The following is an 11,559-nucleotide window of genomic DNA, read 5'->3' as shown; positions in this document are numbered from 1 at the left end:
ACCAAAGCTCCTGCAACAACACCTGGTCCAGTCACCACAACATCTTCTCCAGCAACTACAACACTTGCGCCAGTTGGTACTACTCCTCCAGCAACTACAACAACTGTTCCAGGAACCACGACAGCTCCTGTAACAACAACACCTGGTCCATTCACCACTACTCCTCCAGCAAGTACAACACCTGTTCCAGTCATAACAACTACGAGTCCATCAACTACAACAACTGTTCCAGGAACCACCATAATACCTCCAGCAACTACAACACCTCTTCCATTCACCACTTCTCCTCCAGCAACAACAACGACTGTTCCAGGAACCACCACAACAGCTCCTGCAACAACAACAGATGCTCCAGTAACCACAACCACAGCTCCTACAATAACACCTGGTCCAGTCACAACTGCTCCTCAAACAACCACAACAACTATTCCAGGAACCACCACAACAGCTCCTGCAACAACACCTGGTCCAGTCACAACTACTCCTCCAGCAAGTACAACACTTGCTCCAGTCACCACTACTCCTCCAGCAACTACAACAGATGCTCCGGTCACAACTACTCCTCCAGCAAGTACAACACCTGCTCCAGTCACCACTGCTTCTCTAGCAACGACAACAACTGTCCCAGGAACCACCACAACAACTCCTGCAACTACAACACCTGGTCCAGTCACCACTGCTCCTCCAGCAACAACAACAGATGCTCCAGTAAGCACAACCACAGCTCCTGCAACAACAACACTTGCTCCAGTCACCACTACACCTCCAGCAACAACAACAGATGCTCCAATAACCACAACCACAACTCCTGCAACTACAACACCTGCTCCAGTCACCACTGCTCCTCCAGCAACAACAACTGTTCCAGGAACCACAACAATTGCTCCTGCAACAACAACATCTTCTGCAGTCACCACCACTACTCCAGCAACAACAAATGTGCCAGTAACCACAACCAAAGCTCCTGCAACAACACCTGGTCCAGTCACCACAACATCTTCTCCAGCAACTACAACACTTGCGCCAGTTGGTACTACTCCTCCAGCAACTACAACAACTGTTCCAGGAACCACCACAACACTTCCAGAAACTACAACAGCTGTTCCAGTCACCACTTCTCCTCCAGCAACAACAACGACTGTCCCAGGTACCACCACAACAACTCCTGCAACTACAACACCTGTTCCAGTCACCACTTCTCCTCCAGCAACAACGACGACTGTCCCAGGTACCACCACAACAGCTCCTGCAACTACAACACTTGCTCCAGTCACCACTACACCTCCAGCAACAACAACAGATGCTCCAGTAAGCACAACCACAGCTCCTGCAACAACAACACTTGCTCCAGTCACCACTACACCTCCAGCAACAACAACAGATGCTCCAATAACCACAACCACAACTCCTGCAACTACAACACCTGCTCCAGTCACCACTGCTCCTCCAGCAACAACGACAGTTCCAGGAACCACAACAACAGCTCCTGCAACAACAACATCTTCTGCAGTCACCACCACTACTCCATCAACAACAACAGATGCTCCAGTAACCACAACCACAGCTCCTGCAACAACACCTGGTCCAGTCACCACAACAACTTCTCCAGCAACTACAACACTTGCTCCAGTTATAACTACTCCTCCACCAACCACAACAACTGTTGAAGTCACCTCTTCTCCTACAGCAACTACAACCCTTGCTCCAGTTACAACTACTCCTGTAGAAACGACAACAACTATTCCAGGAACCACAACAACAGCTCCTGCAACAACAACCCCTGGTCCAGTCACCACCACTACTCCATCAACAACAACAGATGCTCCAGTAACCACAACCACAGCTCCTGCAACAACCCCTGGTCCAGTCACAACTGCTCCTCCAACAACAACAACAGATGCTCCAGTAGCCACAACCACAGCTCCTGCAACAACACCTGGTCCAGTCACCACAACATCTTCTCCAGCAACTACAACACTTGCGCCAGTTGGTACTACTCCTCCAGCAACTACAACAACTGTTCCAGGAACCACCACAACACTTCCAGAAACTACAACAGCTGTTCCAGTCACCACTTCTCCTCCAGCAACAACAACGACTGTCCCAGGTACCACCACAACAACTCCTGCAACTACAACACCTGTTCCAGTCACCACTTCTCCTCCAGCAACAACAACGACTGTCCCAGGTACCACCACAACAGCTCCAGCAACTACAACCCTTGCTCCAGTTACAACTACTCCTGTAGCAACGACAACGACTATTCCAGGAACCACAACAACAGCTCCCGCAACAACAACATCTGCTGCAGTCACCACCACTACTCCAGCAACAACAACAGATGCTCCAGTAACCACAACCACAACTCCTCCAACAACCCCTGGTCCAGTCACCACTGCTTCTCCAGCAACAATGACAGTTCCAGGAACCACAACAACAGCTCCTGCAACAACAACATCTTCTGCAGTCACCACCACTACTCCATCAACAACAACAGATGCTCCAGTAACCACAACCATAGCTCCTGCAACAACACCTGGTCCAGTCACCACAACAACTTCTCCAGCAACTCCAACACTTGCTCCAGTTACAACTACTCCTGTAGCAACGACAACGACTATTCCAGGAACCACAACAACAGCTCCCGCAACAACAACATCTGCTGCAGTCACCACCACTACTCCATCAACAACAACAGATGCTCCAGTAACCACAACCACAGCTCCTGCAACAACCCCTGGTCCAGTCACAACTGCTCCTCCAACAACAACAACAGATGCTCCAGTAGCCACAACCACAGCTCCTGCAACAACACCTGGTCCAGTCACCACAACATCTTCTCCAGCAACTACAACACTTGCGCCAGTTGGTACTACTCCTCCAGCAACTACAACAACTGTTCCAGGAACCACCACAACACTTTCAGAAACTACAACAGCTGTTCCAGTCACCACTACACCTCCAGCAACAACAACAGATGCTCCAATAACCACAACCACAACTCCTGCAACTACAACACCTGCTCCAGTCACCACTGCTCCTCCAGCAACAACGACAGTTCCAGGAACCACAACAACAGCTCCTGCAACAACAACATCTTCTGCAGTCACCACCACTACTCCATCAACAACAACAGATGCTCCAGTAACCACAACCACAGCTCCTGCAACAACACCTGGTCCAGTCACCACAACAACTTCTCCAGCAACTACAACACTTGCTCCAGTTATAACTACTCCTCCACCAACCACAACAACTGTTGAAGTCACCTCTTCTCCTACAGCAACTACAACCCTTGCTCCAGTTACAACTACTCCTGTAGAAACGACAACAACTATTCCAGGAACCACAACAACAGCTCCTGCAACAACAACCCCTGGTCCAGTCACCACCACTACTCCATCAACAACAACAGATGCTCCAGTAACCACAACCACAGCTCCTGCAACAACCCCTGGTCCAGTCACAACTGCTCCTCCAACAACAACAACAGATGCTCCAGTAGCCACAACCACAGCTCCTGCAACAACACCTGGTCCAGTCACCACAACATCTTCTCCAGCAACTACAACACTTGCGCCAGTTGGTACTACTCCTCCAGCAACTACAACAACTGTTCCAGGAACCACCACAACACTTTCAGAAACTACAACAGCTGTTCCAGTCACCACTTCTCCTCCAGCAACAACAACGACTGTCCCAGGTACCACCACAACAACTCCTGCAACTACAACACCTGTTCCAGTCACCACTTCTCCTCCAGCAACAACAACGACTGTCCCAGGTACCACCACAACAGCTCCAGCAACTACAACCCTTGCTCCAATTACAACTACTCCTGTAGCAACGACAACGACTATTCCAGGAACCACAACAACAGCTCCCGCAACAACAACATCTGCTGCAGTCACCACCACTACTCCAGCAACAACAACAGATGCTCCAGTAACCACAACCACAACTCCTCCAACAACCCCTGGTCCAGTCACCACTGCTTCTCCAGCAACAATGACAGTTCCAGGAACCACAACAACAGCTCCTGCAACAACAACATCTTCTGCAGTCACCACCACTACTCCATCAACAACAACAGATGCTCCAGTAACCACAACCATAGCTCCTGCAACAACACCTGGTCCAGTCACCACAACAACTTCTCCAGCAACTCCAACACTTGCTCCAGTTACAACTACTCCTGTAGCAACGACAACGACTATTCCAGGAACCACAACAACAGCTCCCGCAACAACAACATCTGCTGCAGTCACCACCACTACTCCATCAACAACAACAGATGCTCCAGTAACCACAACCACAGCTCCTGCAACAAGCCCTGGTCCAGTCACAACTGCTCCTCCAACAACAACAACAGATGCTCCAGTAGCCACAACCACAGCTCCTGCAACAACACCTGGTCCAGTCACCACAACATCTTCTCCAGCAACTACAACACTTGCGCCAGTTGGTACTACTCCTCCAGCAACTACAACAACTGTTCCAGGAACCACCACAACACTTTCAGAAACTACAACAGCTGTTCCAGTCACCACTTCTCCTCCAGCAACAACAACGACTGTCCCAGGTACCACCACAACAACTCCTGCAACTACAACACCTGTTCCAGTCACCACTTCTCCTCCAGCAACAACGACGACTGTCCCAGGTACCACCACAACAGCTCCTGCAACTACAACCCTTGCTCCAGTCACCACTACACCTCCAGCAACAACAACAGATGCTCCAGTAAGCACAACCACAGCTCCTGCAACAACAACACTTGCTCCAGTCACCACTACACCTCCAGCAACAACAACAGATGCTCCAATAACCACAACCACAACTCCTGCAACTACAACACCTGCTCCAGTCACCACTGCTCCTCCAGCAACAACGACAGTTCCAGGAACCACAACAACAGCTCCTGCAACAACAACATCTTCTGCAGTCACCACCACTACTCCATCAACAACAACAGATGCTCCAGTAACCACAACCACAGCTCCTGCAACAACACCTGGTCCAGTCACCACAACAACTTCTCCAGCAACTACAACTCTTGCTCCAGTTATAACTACTCCTCCACCAACCACAACAACTGTTGAAGTCACCTCTTCTCCTACAGCAACTACAACCCTTGCTCCAGTTACAACTGCTCCTGTAGAAACGACAACGACTATTCCAGGAACCACAACAACAGCTCCTGCAACAACAACCCCTGGTCCAGTCACCACCACTACTCCATCAACAACAACAGATGCTCCAGTAACCACAACCACAGCTCCTGCAACAACCCCTGGTCCAGTCACAACTGCTCCTCCATCAACAACAACAGATGCTCCAGTAGCCACAACCACAGCTCCTGCAACAACACCTGGTCCAGTCACCACAACATCTTCTCCAGCAACTACAACACTTGCGCCAGTTGGTACTACTCCTCCAGCAACTACAACAACTGTTCCAGGAACCACCACAACACTTCCAGAAACTACAACAGCTGTTCCAGTCACCACTTCTCCTCCAGCAACAACAACGACTGTCCCAGGTACCACCACAACAACTCCTGCAACTACAACACCTGTTCCAGTCACCACTTCTCCTCCAGCAACAACAACGACTGTCCCAGGTACCACCACAACAGCTCCAGCAACTACAACCCTTGCTCCAGTTACAACTACTCCTGTAGCAACGACAACGACTATTCCAGGAACCACAACAACAGCTCCCGCAACAACAACATCTGCTGCAGTCACCACCACTACTCCAGCAACAACAACAGATGCTCCAGTAACCACAACCACAACTCCTCCAACAACCCCTGGTCCAGTCACCACTGCTTCTCCAGCAACAACGACAGTTCCAGGAACCACAACAACAGCTCCTGCAACAACAACATCTTCTGCAGTCACCACCACTACTCCATCAACAACAACAGATGCTCCAGTAACCACAACCATAGCTCCTGCAACAACACCTGGTCCAGTCACCACAACAACTTCTCCAGCAACTACAACACTTGCTCCAGTTATAACTACTCCTCCACCAACCACAACAACTGTTGAAGTCACCACTACTCCTACAGCAACTACAACCCTTGCTCCAGTTACAACTACTCCTGTAGCAACGACAACGACTATTCCAGGAACCACAACAACAGCTCCCGCAACAACAACATCTGCTGCAGTCACCACCACTACTCCAGCAACAACAACAGATGCTCCAGTAACCACAACCACAACTCCTCCAACAACCCCTGGTCCAGTCACCACTGCTCCTCCAGCAACAACGACAGTTCCAGGAACCACAACAACAGCTCCTGCAACAACAACATCTTCTGCAGTCACCACCACTACTCCATCAACAACAACAGATGCTCCAGTAACCACAACCACAGCTCCTGCAACAACACCTGGTCCAGTCACCACAACAACTTCTCCAGCAACTACAACACTTGCTCCAGTTATAACTACTCCTCCACCAACCACAACAACTGTTGAAGTTACCTCTTCTCCTACAGCAACTTCAACCCTCGCTCCAGTTACAACTACTCCTGTAGAAACGACAACGACTATTCCAGGAACCACAACAACAGCTCCTGCAACAACAACATCTGCTGCAGTCACCACCACTACTCCATCAACAACAACAGATGCTCCAGTAACCACAACCACAGCTCCTGCAACAACCCCTGGTCCAGTCACAACTGCTCCTCCAACAACAACAACAGATGCTCCAGTAGCCACAACCACAGCTCCTGTAACAACACCTGGTCCAGTCACCACAACAACTTCTCCAGCAACTGCAACACTTCCTCCAGTTGGTACTACTCCTCCAGCAACTACAACAACTGTTCCAGGAACCACCACAACACTTCCAGCAACTACAACACCTGTTCCAGTCACCACTTCTCCTCCAGCAACAACAACGACTGTCGCAGGTACCACCACAACAGCTCCAGCAACTACAACACTTGCTCCAGTTATAACTACTCCTCCACCAACCACAACAACTGTTGAAGTCACCACTACTCCTACAGCAACTACAACCCTTGCTCCAGTTACAACTACTCCTGTAGCAACGACAACGACTATTCCAGGAACCACAACAACAGCAACTGCAACAACAACATCTTCTGCAGTCACCACCACTACTCCATCAACAACAAGAGATGCTCCAGTAACCACAACCACAGCTTCTGCAACAACACAAGGTCTCGTCACCACAACAACTTCTCCAGCAACTCCAACACTTGTTCCAGTTGGTACTACTCCTCCAGCAACTGCAACAACTGTTCCAGGAACCACCACAACACTTCCAGCAACTACAACACCTGTTCGAGTCACCACTTCTCCTCCAGCAACAACAACAACTGTCCCAGGAACCACCACAACAACTCCTGCAACTACAACACCTTCTGCAGGCACCACCACTTCTCCAGCAACGACAACAGATGCTCCAGTAACCACAACCACAGCTCCTACAACAACCCCTGGTCCAGTCACCACTGCTCCTCCAGCAACAACGACTGTTCCAGGAACCACAACCAAAGCTCCTGCAACAACACCTGGTCCAGTCACAACTGTTCCTCCAGCAACCACAACAACTGTCCCAGGAACCACAACCACAGCTCCTGCAACAACATCTTTTCCAGTCACCACAACAACTTCTCCAGCAACTACAACACTTGCTCCAGTTATAACTCCTCCTCCAGCATCCACAACAACTGTTGAAGTCACCACTACTCCTACTGCAACTACAACCCTTGCTGCAGTTACAACTACTCCTGTAGCAACGACAACGACTATTCCAGGAACCACAACAACAGCTACTGCACCAACTACATCTTCTGCAGTCACCACCACGAGTCCAGCAACAACAACAGATGCTCCAGTAACCACAACCACAGCTCCTGCAACAACCCCTGGTCCAGTCACCACTGCTCCTCCAGCAACAACAACTGTTCCAGGAACCACAACAACAGCTCCTGCAACAACAACATCTGCTGCAGTCACCACCACTACTCCAGCAACAACAACAGATGCTCCAGTAACCACAACCACAACTCCTGCAACAACCCCTGGTCCAGTCACCACAACAACTTCTCCAGCAACTCCAACACTTGCTCCAGTTATAACTACTCCTCCACCAACCACAACAACTGTTGAAGTCACCACTACTCCTACAGCAACTACAACCCTTGCTCCAGTTACAACTACTCCTGTAGGAACGACAACAACTATTCAAGGAACCACAACCACAGCTCCTGCAACAACAACATCTTCTGCAGTCACCACCACTACTCCAGCAACAACAACAGATGCTCCAGTAACCACAACCACAGCTCCGGCAACAACACCTGGTCCAGTCACCACCACAACTTCTCCAGCAACTACAACACTTGCTCCAGTTGGTACTACTCCTTCAGCAACTACAACAACTGTTCCAGGAATCACCACAACACTTCCAGCAACTACAACACCTGTTCCAGTCACCACTTCTATTCCAGCAGCAACAACGACTGTCGCAGGTACCACCACAACAGCTCCAGCAACTACAACACTTGCTCCAGTTATAACTCTTCCTCCACCAACCACAACAACTGTTGAAGTCACCACTACTGCTACAGCAACTCCAACCCTTGCTCCAGTTACAACTACTCCTGTAGCAACGACAACGACTATTCCAGGAACCACAACAACAGCTACTGCAACAACACCTGGTCCAGTCACAACTGCTCCTCTAGCAACCACAACAACTGTCCCAGGAACCACCACAGCAGCTCCTGCAACAACCGATGTTCCACTCACAACTGCTCCTCCAGCAACAACGACTGTTCCAGGAACCACAACAACAGCTCCTGCAACAACACCATCTTCTGCAGTCACCACCACTACTCCAGCAACAACAAATGCTCCAGTAACCACAAGCACAGCTCCTGCAACAACACCTGGTCCAGTCACCACAACAACTTCTCCAGCAACTCCAACACTTGCTCCAGTTATAACTACTCCTCCACCAACCACAACAACAGTTGAAGTCACCACTACTCCTACAGCAACTACAACCCTTGCTCCAGTTGCAACTGCTCCTGTAGCAACGACAACGACTATTTCAGGAACCACGACCACAACTCCTGCAACAACCCCTGGTCCAGTCACAACTGCTCCTCCAACAACAACAACAGATGCTCCAGTAACCACAACCACAGCTCCTGCAACAACACCTGGTCCAGTCACCACAACAACTTCTCCAGCAACTACAACACTTGCTCCAGTTATAACTACTCCTCCACCAACCACAACAACTGTTGAAGTCACCACTACTCCTACAGCAACTACAACCCTTGCTCCAGGTACCACTGCTCCTATAGCAATGACAACGACTATTCCAGGAACCACAACAACAGCTCCTGCAAAAACAACATCTCCTGCAGTCACCACCACTACTCCAGCAACAACAACAGATGCTCCAGTAACCACAACCACAGCTCCTGCAACAACCCCTGGTCCAGTCACAACTGCTCGTCCAGCAACAACAACTGTTCCAGGGACCACTACAACAGCTTCTGCAACTACAACACCTGCTCTAGTCACCACTACCCCTCCAGCGAATACAACACCTGCTCCAGTCACCACGACATCAATTCCAGAAACAGTGTCCTCTCCAGCTACCACAACACCTGCCCCAGGTACCGCGACAGCTCCCGTGACTACACATTGTCCAAGTAATCTAAATGAAATATGACTTTAACCAGATGTAAAACCATGTTTTCATTCCATAAGCAATGTTTAAAGTTCTTCAATCGCTGAATTCTTCTCTGATTCCCTTACTTCCAAGATCCCTGTGATCCAAACCCATGTGTCGATGGAAGCCGTTGCGAGCCTCATGCTGATATGGCATACATGTGTGTGTGTCAAGTTGGGGACAAATACAATACTCACACCAACTCGTGTGAGACAGGTAAGTGACTCTTTGTATTTATCCACTGTGACATTGTTGCATTCTGACAATTCGACATCAGTCACCCAAAATTCTTACTTGGAAGTGGAGTACTATGAGGGGAAGAATGTTTAAGAATGTGGGGTTCATCCACATTCTTAAAGCCTGCTTTTAAACAAGTTATTGCATATCAACTATTATGAAGCCAACATCGTCATCATCATCAACTCCAATTTCAATAACACACACACACACACACACACACACACACACACACACACACACACACACACACACACACACACACAACAATAACATACATTACATCTAGAACTTCTCATCTGGTTGATCTGAAGTGGTTAATGTTGGTTTATTGTTTCTTTTCCTTTCAGCTAAAATTTTCCCAGGAGAATTTCAAACAAATGAGTCATATTCAGATGAACTAGCAATAAAAACATCTCCAGAATTTATACAAGTTTCCCAGAGGATTATTGATGATGTAAGTCAACATTTAACTCTTTTATATCCTCTTGTGTTCATGCTTTTGTCAGTTTCCATTCAGATCAATGTTATGCTGGTATTAACTTTGTCCCACGCCACATTTCAAAGTTATCAAAGCTTATGACTGTGGATTGAGATGAATACATTTCTCTTTCCAAAATGTAGATCCGAATCAGACTTCAAGATTTTGATGACAGTGATCTGGTGGTGCTTGAACTCCTGTAAGTCGGCACCATAAGTTATGCTTTCAATCTAACTCATATTTCACAACAATATTGACGAATCAGTTTTATTCCTTTAATTTTATCTATTTACATATTCATCCACAGGCCAAGTGCTCCCGTGTCAAGATCCGATGAGCGAAAAGTCACAGCAGTTGTGGAAATCATCTTCCCAGCAGACTCAAACATTACGAGTGAAACAGTAACAGGTGCTTTGGCAGCACCATGTGTTGACTGCAGTGTGACAGAATCCTTCACCTGTAAGTTCATATTCTCTATCTTGCACACTGTTTGTTTCAACATTTCATTTTGAGAAAACAGGTCAATGATTTGCTCACTTATATCTGTCAAATTCTGACCTAAAGCGCCATGTGCAGGTTGTCTCTGCAACTACTGAATTGAAATAGGGTTTATTTTTTTGTTTGTTTTTTAAAAGAAGATAACAACATCCATTGTGCTAGTTGCAGTGTCTCCATAACCCTGCTTATATAACACCACACACTAAAATGGAAATTAAACATTATATCTTCATTTATGCTGCGCCTCGCTATTTGAATATGACCAAATGGAAAAGGCTGTAGTTGGACATTCTTGATGTCTGACTACTGCTGGTCCAGTTTCATGTCACACTGTGGGTCGTTCTTCCTGCCAGTGCACCTAAGTAAAGGTTGTGACTGATAATAGATGAAATGCTTTCAACTAACACATCATAGATTACACTTCATGTCAAATCAGTTCATGTGATTATTTGTTTCTCAGCAGTGCATGTTTACAACTGATTCATTTTTTTTCTTTCCATTTCACTTAAAGCTAAAAGCCTGTGTGATTTTGATGCCTGCAATGAAATCACTTCAAAGTGTCAGAGTACCGATGGAGGATTCATCTGTGAATGCCGGCCTGG

Source organism: Salarias fasciatus, chromosome 8 (genome assembly GCF_902148845.1).
Source record: "Salarias fasciatus chromosome 8, fSalaFa1.1, whole genome shotgun sequence".
Classification (NCBI taxonomy): Eukaryota; Metazoa; Chordata; class Actinopteri; order Blenniiformes; family Blenniidae; genus Salarias; species Salarias fasciatus.
Note: the sequence above shows the minus strand (reverse complement) of the source record.